We start from the raw sequence: 12,204 nt of genomic DNA, 5'->3' as shown, positions 1-12,204 counted from the left end.
AAAAAAAAAAAAAAAAAGAACTGTGCGGATAGATTGAATCTCCCCCATCAAATGTTACACAGAGCAGCCTTTTCCTTGGTGGTTTCCCTATTGACCAGACCTTGTACCCCATCCTCAGAAATGTACTTGGGAGCAGGGCACCTAGGTGGCTCAGTGCGTTAAGTGTCCTACTTTGGCTAAGGTCATTATCTCCTGGTTCATGGGTTCGAGTCCCCCATCAGGCTTTGTGCTGTAAGTTCAGAGCCTGGAGCCTACTTTGGGTTCTGTCTCCCTCTCTCTGCCCCTCCCTGACTTGCTCATGTTCTCTTTCTCTTTCTCTCTCTCTCAAAAATAAATAAAAAATTTAAAAAAATGTACCTGGGAGCTTCAGTGTTTACATTGGCCTCACAATGGAATAGGTTGGGCCCCTCAATTAATATCTAATTGATGCTGGCCCCATAAAGAACTAAGTGCCAAAATCTTTGGGGTGGGGACACTGGAGATGGTAGTTCAAAAAACCACAGAGGCTCTCCCTATGGGAAGGCAAATCTGAGAACAACTTTATTCAACATTGTTTGTCAAAATTTCATGTATATACAAACACTTAAGGTTACCATTAAAACGGATTCTAGGGCCCTACACTCAGATATCATGACTCCCTAGGATTAAATGGAGATCATCAGTTTGTACTTTTAACAACCATTGAGGTTGCTGACCCAAGATTTCATTTCCAGTAGCACTAAGCTAGAGGAAGCAGAAGAGCACAACTGAGTCCCTTACACCCAACCATCCTATCTCAACATAAATACTGCCATTCCCAGCGTAAAGACTACTAACAGGTTCTGGAAAGATGGCATTTTCTTCTTATCCCCTCAAGTTGGAAAGGATCTAGATAAGGCAGTGCTGTCTGAGCAAGGCTGTTGGGGTAAATAATACGTATGCATTTGTGAATGTTTATTGAGCATCTTTTCCATACTTTAGGTATATGAGGATGCAGTGTGTCCAAGATACTGCGCAGGGAACCATACATACATTATGCAAGTTAATCTTTCTCAAACCTTGGGAGTTGGGTACTGCACGTTCAGATTTTCCAGGAGGGTTTTGGATGCTGGGTGAGCCTTTCTGGGATTACAGCTGGTTTCTCTTGTGTTGTGTCATCAGTAATATTAAAAACAATGATGGCACAAATCTTAAAAACATCGTTGTTGGCAGTGATGACGCAAATATAGAGAAAAGACTGGGAAACAGAAAAGAAGGGTGGATTGCAGGGATACCTAATAGGCCAGTCATTTTCCTTGTGTATTTGGTGAATTTATTTAAAAAATGTTGAATGTTTATCCATTTTTGAAGAGAGAGGAGAAGAGAGAGACAGAGACCAGGAGAGGGGGAGGGGCAGAGAGAGAGAGGGAGACTCAGAATCTGAAGCAGGCTCCAGGCTGTGAGCTGTCAGCACAGAGCCCAGTGCAGACTCTAACCCACCAACTGTGAAATCAAGACCTGAGCAGAAGTCACGTGCTTAACTGAGCCAGCAAGCACCCTGTATTGGTTAATTTTAAATATGGACTCTCACTGGACATCTCAGGAATAGAAGGTGAAATGATTTGGATTAATGTGGAAGCACTGTATTTCCCAGAAAGGTGAAATGGATTCATCAAGTTGTACATTCTTTCCTCTCCTGTATCTGAGTCTGACCCTCAAGAGAGTGTCAACATCAACTTGGGCCACCCAGTAGGTAGAGCGGGCAGGAACTCGGTTCTCTGAGGTGTTCTGGGAATGGAGGATCAGGCACTGGCTGCGAAGGTATGGAGGGCAGTTTTGTGGCCCAGCAGGTCATTTTTGACAGAATCTGAAGGGAAAATTCTGTTAGGCTTCACAAGCTCCATTTAGGCAGAGATTCTCTTCCCAATGTCAGTTCAGGGGCAGCTGACCTCTGTGCCCACACTGTTGGCTCTGAACTATGGGTCAGGAATGGGGGTGGGGGTGGTGCCTCAGAAGGGCTGCTGGAGGTGAGAATGATGTGCCTGGTTGAGCCAAGATTCAAGGCTGGTGCTGGGGAGCCCTGGGCAGGTGAAAGAAGCACGTGCCTGCAGGTCTTGGTCCTGAGAGGGGCGACCTGTGCGACAAGTCCCCTGCGTGGGTGTGCAGCCCTTGGTGGAAACCTCTATCTGGGCAGGTGCTGAGGGGAGCCATTGTGGGTCCAGTGTGGGTGAGTGAGGGCAGGGTTTCACTGGTGTCTTATGTCCACGTGCAAGAGTGAGTGGTGAGGGACAGGAAAAGATGTCGCACCGACCCTTCTGCCCACAATGCATGTGGGCAAGATAGTTGAATAGGCCTTGTGAGAAAAGCGGTCAAAATGGAAGGTGATACTGTGGTAGTAAATGATGAACTGATGTACATTTCAAGGTTAATTTGACCATTTAATTTATTCAGATGATTAGGCATGTTGCACTTGTAGGAGGTAGTGGTAAAATTTTTACAGAGAGGAGGTGGAAGCAGAGGAAGGAGAGTGTTGGATTGGATACACCTTAAGCATTTCCTTTATTTTTGGAAAGCCTAGGTGACTGTAATTGTTCTTATGCTCATTTTCTTCTGCTCCAGTGCACTGACCGCTAATTAGGTTGCAGTTTCCTTACAGAGGCTTTGGTGGCGTTAGAGCCAGGTCAGGGTATGGCTTCTCTAATTTAACTGTGGAAACCTAGTTGGTAGGATATTATGTGTGTTTGTTTTAAATCTATTAGCAAGGGAAACTTAGAAATAGTCCACCCACTGTAAAAATGCACACTCCTGATGATGTAACAGTCTCGTCTCCCAAACCACCCAGTTAAGTCACATGTGTACACATCAAAGATCACATTTCATGACGTGTGTGAGCAGGAGACAGATATATTCAACTATGGAAGCTTATAAACAAGAAACTGAACAAGGACATTTTTTTAAAACAATTACTGTGGTGTATGGTGTGCTTTTGTTTTTGTGAGATCCATTTCTACTGGTGTGTAAATACCACCTTCAAGTAGCATTGATTAAAAAATTAGTTACATTGAGGATAAGTTTGTGACAATATGTACATAAACACTGAACCAAGCACGAAATATTTTAGCACCTATGTGTTCCACAATTTCAACTGCAAGTTCACATACACTCTGAATTTGCATAAGAGGGAGGATCCACCTCTACTAGGAAAATGGTTATGCCCAAAGATCAAACTATTGTTGATGGCAGAAATTAGTGGTTCTTTTGCTTTATTTAAATATTTTATAAGCATATAGTTTTATAACTTTTTCATTAAAACTGATGGATACACCTAATGTAGTTACTTTCTATCACTACCATCACCAATTATCATGTATTTAGGAACTAATAAAAACACAGTTGTTACTGTGAATTTCAGTGGACTTGGCTCTACTTTCTGTTAAGGATCTTGGACGGTTAAAAATGAGGGTTTCATAAAGCCTGTATCTTCTGGGTCACCACCCTCCTGCTTTGATCCTCATCAATGCACAACTGCTAATCTGCTAATTTAAGTTTTTTCCCCACTTGTATTCAGAGAAAAGTGACATATTATACTAGAATAAGGTGTACAACTTAAGAATTTTATACATGTATGTATTGCAAAGTATTTACCATAAATCTAGTTAACATCCATCATCTCACAATTATAATTTTCTTAGGTATGATAAGTTTTGGGAGCTATTCCCTTTACATTTTTCAAAAAGGCAATACAGTATTGTTAACTATAGCCAGCATATACTGTATATACACACCACATTATCTACTCCTCTGACAGTGGACACACATTATTTTCATGTCTTGGTTTGTAGGAATGTTGCATTTTGTTTAGTTTTCACATACTTGAGATGCTCTTCTTTTTTTTTTATTTTGTTTTGTACTTCTAATTGACTTCTTGCTTAATGCCATTGTGATTGGAAAAGATACTTGATAGGAATTTTTTAAATTTGTTTATTCTGAGAGAGCGAGGGAGAGAGAGCAGGGAAGGGGCAGAAAGAGAGAGAGAATCGCCAACAGCCTCCACACTGTGATTGTAGTCTGATGTGGGGCTCAAGCCCAAGAACTGTAAACTCATGAGCTGAACTAAAGTCACGAGTTGGACACTTTTGAGTCACTCAGGCACTCTGCTTGATAGGATTTTAATCTTAAACTTAATTGATTTTGTGACCCAACATATAATAAATACTAGAGAATGTTTCATGTGCACACGAGAAGAATGTTTACTGCAGGTGTTGGATGGAATGCTGTAAGACCACCCAACTTGATGGAACTGAAGTCTCCTATTTCCTTGATGATTTGCTGTCTGGATTATCTGTTCATTATGGGAATGTGCATTACTGAGGTCCCTTGCTATTGTTCTCCTGTCTTTTTCTCTATTCTTGTCTGTTAATAGTTGCTTTATATTTAGGTGCTTTTATATGGGGTGGATACAAACTTCCCAAAGGTCTTTTTGTTGAATTGACTTCTTTATTTTTATTTTTTATTTATTTTTAGGGAAAGCTAGTTCTATTTCGTTAGAAAACTATAAAAGATTTATATATATATTTAACAAAACGAGATTCTAAAAATGACTTCTATGTACAAAATTTTGACCACATCAACACAACAATCCAATGCACAAAAAGATAACTGGGTAGCTCAGGGAATAAACAGCAGTAAACAGAATTAAATGTCTTGTCAATGTAGATACCACATGAATATGCAAACCTACAGCTTTAATGTAACAAGCCAATCGTGTTAGCTACCTTTCTCCAACATGAAAGGATTAATGTGTTCTATTTAGTGAGTATGTATATAATGTATAAAACCTTAAGTCATATGTACTGTGTCTAAAAAGTGTGAGGCAGGAAGAATGTAAGGTGTTTGATCTAAAGACGTACATTTCAGAAACAACAGGAAGTAAATCCACTATCACAAGTATTGCAAAGGTGATCCATATAAATTTGATCATTTACAATGACATAAAAAGAGAAAGTCCCCAGAAACTAGTACTAGAAATTTTACAGAGTGGTATAACGGTAATCTGCCTGAAAGCACAAATAAGTTATTTAGGGTCTTAAAACATCAGATAACAATGTAAATTAAAGGATATGAGGGAGGGAAAATGCAATGTATTACATCAAGAGGTTAGCAAATTGAATACTGTAGAAAAGATTTATTAGCCTCTACCAGTTGGTTTTGATAAACTACTGAACACTTGTTACAGTAGAGTACCAAGATTTTCATTTCAACAATATTTCCCCACACTCATTAAAACCTCAAAACACAGGTCTTTCTCAAAGTGTCATTCAGGCTTCTCCCCACCCCCATCCGCATCCTCAAATCACAGGAATAGGTTTCTGAGTATCAACTAGCCAGTAAGGGGACTCCTAAGATACAGATGTACATAAACATTACATAAGCTACAATTCAGGTACCTGCACAAACACCCCCAACATTTATGGAAAAACGTGTTGGTTTTAAAAGTGTTCAACACGAGATGAGTTACACGTACATACTCTTGTGTCCTTCCCAAACAAAAATGAGAAAAACTTTATTGACCTTCTGACAAACACCATATAACTAAAAACCGCTGTACGAGGTGACCCCTCTATTTTATAAGGATGTCCACTGTGTCTTCTTAGTCTGGATTAAACTCTATTTTGTCTGATGTAAGCATGGCTACCCCACATTCTTCTGTTTCCCATTGGCGTGGAAGCTCTTTGTCCACACCTTCACTTTGAGCCTGAGTGTGTTCCTATGGCTAAAGGGAGTCTCTCGAAGGCAGCACATATTGTTAGTGTGTGTCCTTCTTTTCTTTCAGCCAATTTATCTTTTGTTGGAGAATTTAGGCCCTTTATATTTAAAGGAAGCATTGAGACAGGTATGGATGGAGTTACTTTTGTCATTCTTTTCATGTTTTTAGCTGTTTTAGAATGATTGGGCCATTTCTTCCCCATTTGCTCTTTGTCTTTTTGTTGATTTTCAAGAATGGTATACTTGGATTATTTTCTCTTTCTCTCTTATATATCTACTACAGGTTTCTACTTTGTGGTTACTGGGAGGCTTACAGGAGACATCTTGAATTGTTAACACGTTCATTTTGCATATTAAAACACCTTAAGACCTGAACTAATTCTTAAAGAATATGAATGTACAATCTAATGCCATTTTAGGGAAGAGTTAGCTATTCTAATTCTGATATCTGTGAAGATTTCATTTCGACCACATCAACGGATAGCCTCTACTTCCAGCTACTGCTGTTATGAAGTTGCCTCAGTATATGACTGGACTGTCACCTCTTTTTCCTTAAAAACCAGTAAGCAAAACATTCTATTTGTAACATTTAGAAACCTTTTTTAGTTTTAATACATGGACAAGAATGTTCCTGGATGTTCTGAACACCTAGTTAGTAACGTACATCAATGTTAGAAGCATAAACAACCTTCCCACTTAGATTTTTCTCATAGATGGTACATCATACTGTCCTTCATCTTCCATGGAAAATCAGGTACATAGGAGTCCCACCTAAGGAGGAAGGGCATTGGATGTCTGTGGTGCATAAAGAATCAGTCACCTACTTCACACACCCACTGGGAATACATGGATTTTCTGAAGTGATTTGAGAGCAGAAATACGTTAATACTTGGTAGTCAGCATCTTAAAGAGGGCCAAGGTAAAACAAAAACACATTGAAATTTATTACTCCTGTGCAAAAATTCACCCCTTGTATATTTTGAGGCATACCAGCGTATACGTTATCTAAGTGTTCAACTTTGTCTTATCCCATAATGTTACATATTTTTATGGAGAATTATGTCCGAATAGCATAACCAATGTACTCGTTTCTACTGTGAATTGTGACATTTGTTGACAGTTGATTAGGTAAATACATTTCTAAATGTTTGTATCTTTCAAGTTCCTTTCCTCTCTGTATGCTGATATTTTCTAAGGTGTATATCTATAAAGGTCTTCCCTTATTCCTACATTATCCCCAAGTATGCATTTGGCGATACTGAGTCATGACTGAAGACCAGTTAAAGACGCAGCCACTCTCTTTACATTTTACAGTTTCACTCTTGAGCATTCTGAAATGTCTTACCACGTTATTTCTAAGTTTTCTCTGTAGTAGGAGTTCTGTGATGTTTAATAAGGGTTGAGTACTGATTAAAGGGCTTGCCAAATTCGATTTATAAAATCTTTGCCAGTATATACTCTCTGATGAGGAATCAGGGTTTAGCATTGCGTTAAGGCCTTGCCACATTCCCATATGAGAATCATTACTCTCCAATATGAATTATCTGATGTGTAATAAGAGTTGAGGGGTCCTTATAAATTCAGTCAGAGTTTTAATATTTAGAATATTTGCTTCAGTATGAATTCTATGTTATTAAGTAAAGGTTGAACAGTAATGAAAGGTTTTCTCACATTCTTGTTATTGGTAAGGTTCATCTCCAGCATGAGTTCTGTAATGTTCAGTCAGGGAGGAGTGCCAGTTAAAGGGCTTGCCACATTGTTTACATTAGTAATGTTTCTCTCCAATATGGATTTTGTGATGTTCACTAAGGTTTGAGCGGTGGGTAAAGGCCTTGCCACATTGTTTACATTGGTCAGGTTTCTCTCCAGTATGGATTCAGTGATGTTCAGTAAGGCTTTTGTGGCAGTAAAAGGTTTAGCCACATTTGTCTCATTTGTAAGGTGGCACTCCAGTATGAGTTTTGTGATGATCTGTAAAGATTGAGAGGAACCTAAAGGCCTTGCCACATGCTTTACATTGCTAAGGTTTCTCTGCAGTATGAATTCTGTGATGTTGACGAAGGGCTGAGGGCCAGTGAAAGGGCCTTGCCACATTCTTTACATGCATAAGGTTTCTCTCCAGTATGAATTGTGTGATGTTGATTCAGGACTGAGGGCCAGTGAAAAGCTTTGCCACTTTCGTTACATGCATAAGGTTTCTCTCCAGTATGAAAACTATAATGTTGTATAAGGCCGGTGTGCCAGTTAAAGGCCTTGCCACATTCCTTACATTCATAAGATTTCTCTCCAGTATGGATTCTGTGATGTTCAGTAAGGTGTACATTCTGGGTAAAGGCCTTGCCACATTTTTTACATTGGTAAGGTTTCTCTCCAGTATGGAATCGATGATGTTTGCTAAGGTTTGAGGGTTGGGTAAAGAGCTTGCTACATTCTTGACATTGGTAAGGTTTCTCTCCAGTATGGATTTGATGATGTTCTTTAAGAGCTGAGGGCCATTTAAAGCTTTGCCACATTGTTTACATTCATAAGGTTTCTTTTCAGAATGGATTCGGTGATGTTTGGTAAGGTCTGAGGGCCGGGTAAAGACCTTACCACATTCTTTACAATGGGAATATTTCTCTCTAGTATGAATTCTGTGATGTCAAGTAAGGATTGAGTGCTTGTTAAAGGACTTGCCATATTCTTCACATTGGTAAGGTTTCTCTCCAGTGTGGATTGTCTGATGTCGAATAAGGTCTGAGGGCCAGTGAAAGGCCTTGTCACATTCTTTACATTGGTAAGGTTTCTCCCCAGTATGGATTTTGTGATTTTTACTAGGGCCTGAGGGATGGGTAAAGGACTTTCCACATTCTTTACATTTGTAACGTTTCTCTCCACTATGAACTCTGTGATGTTGAGTAAGGATTGAGTGTTTTTTAAAGGCCTTGCCACATTCTCTACATTGGTAAGATTTCTCTCCAGTACGATTTCTGTGGTCTTCTTTAAGGATTGACAGCTGGTTAAAGACATTTCCACATTCCTTATATTTGTATGGCTTCTCTCCTGTATGATTTACCTCATGTTGAGTAAGGGTTGAGCCGAATTTAAAGGTCTTGCCACATTCTTCACATTTGTAATGTTTCTGTCCAATATGCATTTGCTGGTGGTCAAAGACGTTGACACATTCATTACCTATACACCTTTTCTCTCCAGTACCAATTGTCTTCTGTGTATTTAGTTTTGATGAATGACCAAACGTGTTTCCAGGTTTATTACATAGGTTATGGTTATTTCCCACATGCGTCCTCTGATGATCACCAACATGGGAGGACTGGTTAAGAATTTCCCCACATTTGTTATATTTGTAAGGATTCTCTCCGATAGGGATACTCTCGTGTGTAATAAGATTGGTGCTTTGATCAAAGACCTCCCAATTTTTATTACATTCATAATCATTCTCTGGAATGGGAGTCCCCGGATGTCTTTGATGGCCTTCACTCTCCCCATCCTTGTTCCAGTCTGTCATTAAGTGTCCATTCTCAAGGGAACTATGTTTATATCTACTCACGGACACTTTTTGGAAAGAAACTTCTGTGCATGGCTTTGACAGGAATGTCTGGGTGCCATGTGAAAATATAGCTGAAAGAGACCAAATAACAAAAGGAAAGTCATTCCAGGGACTATTCTCAGATGAATGTACTGACAACTTCTTATATAATGACCTTAAAGTCAACCAGTGACCATCAGGAAGATAGCTGAGAAGAAATCACCAGGTCTTCACTCTTCCAGAGACACATAAACTTACCCACAAGGAACTTAATAGAGAATTCTGTAGAAAATCTTGCTGTACCACAAATCACTTTCTTACACCTTAGAAAATGAGGAAAAGGACCCTACGTGCTCAAAATTAGCAGAAGAAAGGAAATTTAAACCTAAAACAGAAATAAAAAATACAGGATATAGCAAATATAGAAGGAATGAACAACAGGAAAAGTTGGTGTTCATAAACCACCCCCCCAGACAAAGTCTAGGGATATATGGGACACATACAAGTGGACCACTGTGTACATTAAGGGGACCCCATGAGGAGAGGAGAGTAAAAGAGGGCAGAGCGTTTCCAGGAAGAACTAAAGGCTTGTTATTCCCATGGATGTGGAAAGAAGAGACAGATTCACAAGCTCGGTAAACTCACAGTGGGATAAATATCAATGGAGGGACATGGGTGAGAGAGAGGTTGGTTGGGTGACCGGTATTAAGGAAAGCGCTTGTTATGATGAGCACTGCATCTTATATATGAATGATGAACCACTGAATTATTCGGAAACCAATATTGCACTGTATGTGCAAACTTAATTACAAATTGAAGAAAAAAAAAGACCTGAACACAGTTGCATGCTGTAATTAACTTAACAAAAATCCCCAGTGACAATAGAATTTTGAAAAGCATGACAAAAGTAAATCATCTTGTACAAGAGAGCTCCTATAATTTTGTTAGTGGGATTCTCAGCAGACCTTATAGAACAAAAAGCATGGAACAATGTATTCACATACTGAAAGATCAAAAAATATCCACCAAGAATACCCTACCTGGTGCAAGTGTTTTCCACGAATGTAGAAATGTGAAAGTGAAAATTTATGCCAAAGTCACAGAAACTCCATATAATCTAAGACAAAATTAAATGATTCAATTATTTGGAAATCAGGTAACAATTGAGAATTTATTTTCGGCTGTGACTTTCAACTTGTAAATATTCTAGCTTCCCTATGGCATTAATTTATGTTCTAAAAAAAATAATAGGTGCTTTAAATTATTTCACCATTGAGGAATGGAATACATTGAGTGGAAACTTCTTATTTTAGTTAACACAAAGAAAATGAACTTTAAATTTTGTAAGTATTTGTTTTGAGAGAAGGGCAAAGAGCAAGTAGGCGAAGGGCAGAGAGAGCAAGAGGGAGACAGAAACCAAGCAGGGTCTGTGCTGTCAACCCAGAGCTTGAATTTGCAAACACTGAGATCATGACGGAAGTCAAAATCAAGAATCGGATTCTTAACCAACTGGGCCACGCAGGCATCGTGAACTTATTTTCAATATTTAGTTTATTTTATTTTTTGAGAAAGTAACAGCATGTGGGAGAGGGGCAGAGAGGCAGAGGATCGCAAGTGGGCCCTGCACTGACAGCAGAGAGGCTGATACAGGGCTCAAACTCACCAACCGTGAGATCATGACTTGAGCTTAATTCACACGTTTAACTAACTGAATCAACCAGGCAAACCAGAAAATGAACTTTTAAAGTAAAATAAAGGACAAGATTTTTCTCATTTTTAGGGAGTTTGTTATCTGATGTAATTACTGGGTCTCTGTTTTGTATGATTAAAAATGAAGCCTCTGTTGGCACAAAAACACACACATAGACCAATGGAATAGAATAGAGAAATCAGAATTGGACCCACAAAGGTATGGCCAATTAATCTTTGACAAAGCAGGAAAGAGTATCCAAAGGAAAAAGACCACCTCTTTTTTTTTTTTTTTTGCTTGTATTATTTTTAATCCATATTTTAATAAGTGAAACTTTTTCATGTGTAATACACTTTAGCATCTTGCATTTTTTAAAGTAGTTTATTGTCAAATTAATTTCCATACAACACCCAGTACTCTTCCCTGTTGGGTCCCGCCCCAGCCAGCAGGGTGGTAAATCCATGCTGGTCCGTTCCTGAGGGAGGGAGAAATAGGGCAGGAAGGGGACGCACAGAGAGTGAGGCAAGACAAGCGATTTCTGATCAAGCCCCTTTTATTAAGAAAATAATTCACTCTTATATAGAGTTTGGGGCAGGGAACTGACCCAGGTTGGTTGCCAGGTAACAGAGTCAAATGATTATTAGAAAAAGGGGAAACCAAAACTGAAACTCCGGACACATCATCAAAAGAAGCACCCAGACTTCCCTCTGCAATGCTGGGGAGGGGAAGCTTAGTGTTGCATAAACCAGAATGCAGTTTGATTTTTTGTTCATTTTGGCTTTTTTCATCTGGCTCAGAATGACTGTCTCTGAATCCTGGACCAGGAAATGCACTCTCCTAGCCTCCAGATGTAAATCTTGTTTTTTGTTTGCTCCTTGGAGAGCGATATATTCTTGCCTGAGGCGGCCAAAACTTGGCAGCCCCCAACACTTCCCCATAAGTGCCCTCCTCCATCACCACCACCTCTTTTCCCCCCTCCCCTTTCAACCCTTAGTTTGTTTTCAGTATTCAATAGTCTCTCAAGTTTTGTGTCCCTCTCTCTTTCCAATTCTTTTTCCCTCTTCCCCTCCCCCTGGTCCTCCATTAGGTTTCTCCTGTTCTCTGTTAGACCTATGAGTGCAAACATATGGTATCTGTCCTTCTCCACCTATTTCGCTTAGCATGACACCATCGAGGTCCATCCACTTTCCTACAAATGGCCAGGTTTCATTCTTTCTCATTGCCATGTAATACTCCATTGTGTGTGTATATATATATATATATA

The 12,204-nt window shown here is 39.3% G+C and overlaps 1 protein-coding gene, 1 long non-coding RNA gene and 1 pseudogene across 2 annotated transcripts in view; all 3 read right to left on the bottom strand.

Annotated features, from left to right (window-relative positions):
• Window positions 1-8,860, bottom strand: part of LOC115280892 — a 39,674-nt pseudogene extending 30,814 nt beyond the window's left edge.
• The window catches only part of LOC115281187 (zinc finger protein 345-like), a 486,358-nt gene that overhangs the window by 193,368 nt on the left and 280,786 nt on the right, over window positions 1-12,204 (bottom strand).
• Window positions 9,123-10,369, bottom strand: LOC115281222. The gene is made up of 2 exons (XR_003904171.1): window positions 10,291-10,369; window positions 9,123-9,342 (listed from the first exon to the last, which is right to left on the bottom strand). It is a non-coding gene; the product is annotated as an uncharacterized LOC115281222 (long non-coding RNA).

The sequence above is a fragment of the Suricata suricatta genome, chromosome 16, assembly GCF_006229205.1.
Source record: "Suricata suricatta isolate VVHF042 chromosome 16, meerkat_22Aug2017_6uvM2_HiC, whole genome shotgun sequence".
NCBI classification, from domain to species: Eukaryota; Metazoa; Chordata; class Mammalia; order Carnivora; family Herpestidae; genus Suricata; species Suricata suricatta.
Note: the sequence above shows the minus strand (reverse complement) of the source record. Positions and strands in the feature narration are given on the sequence as shown.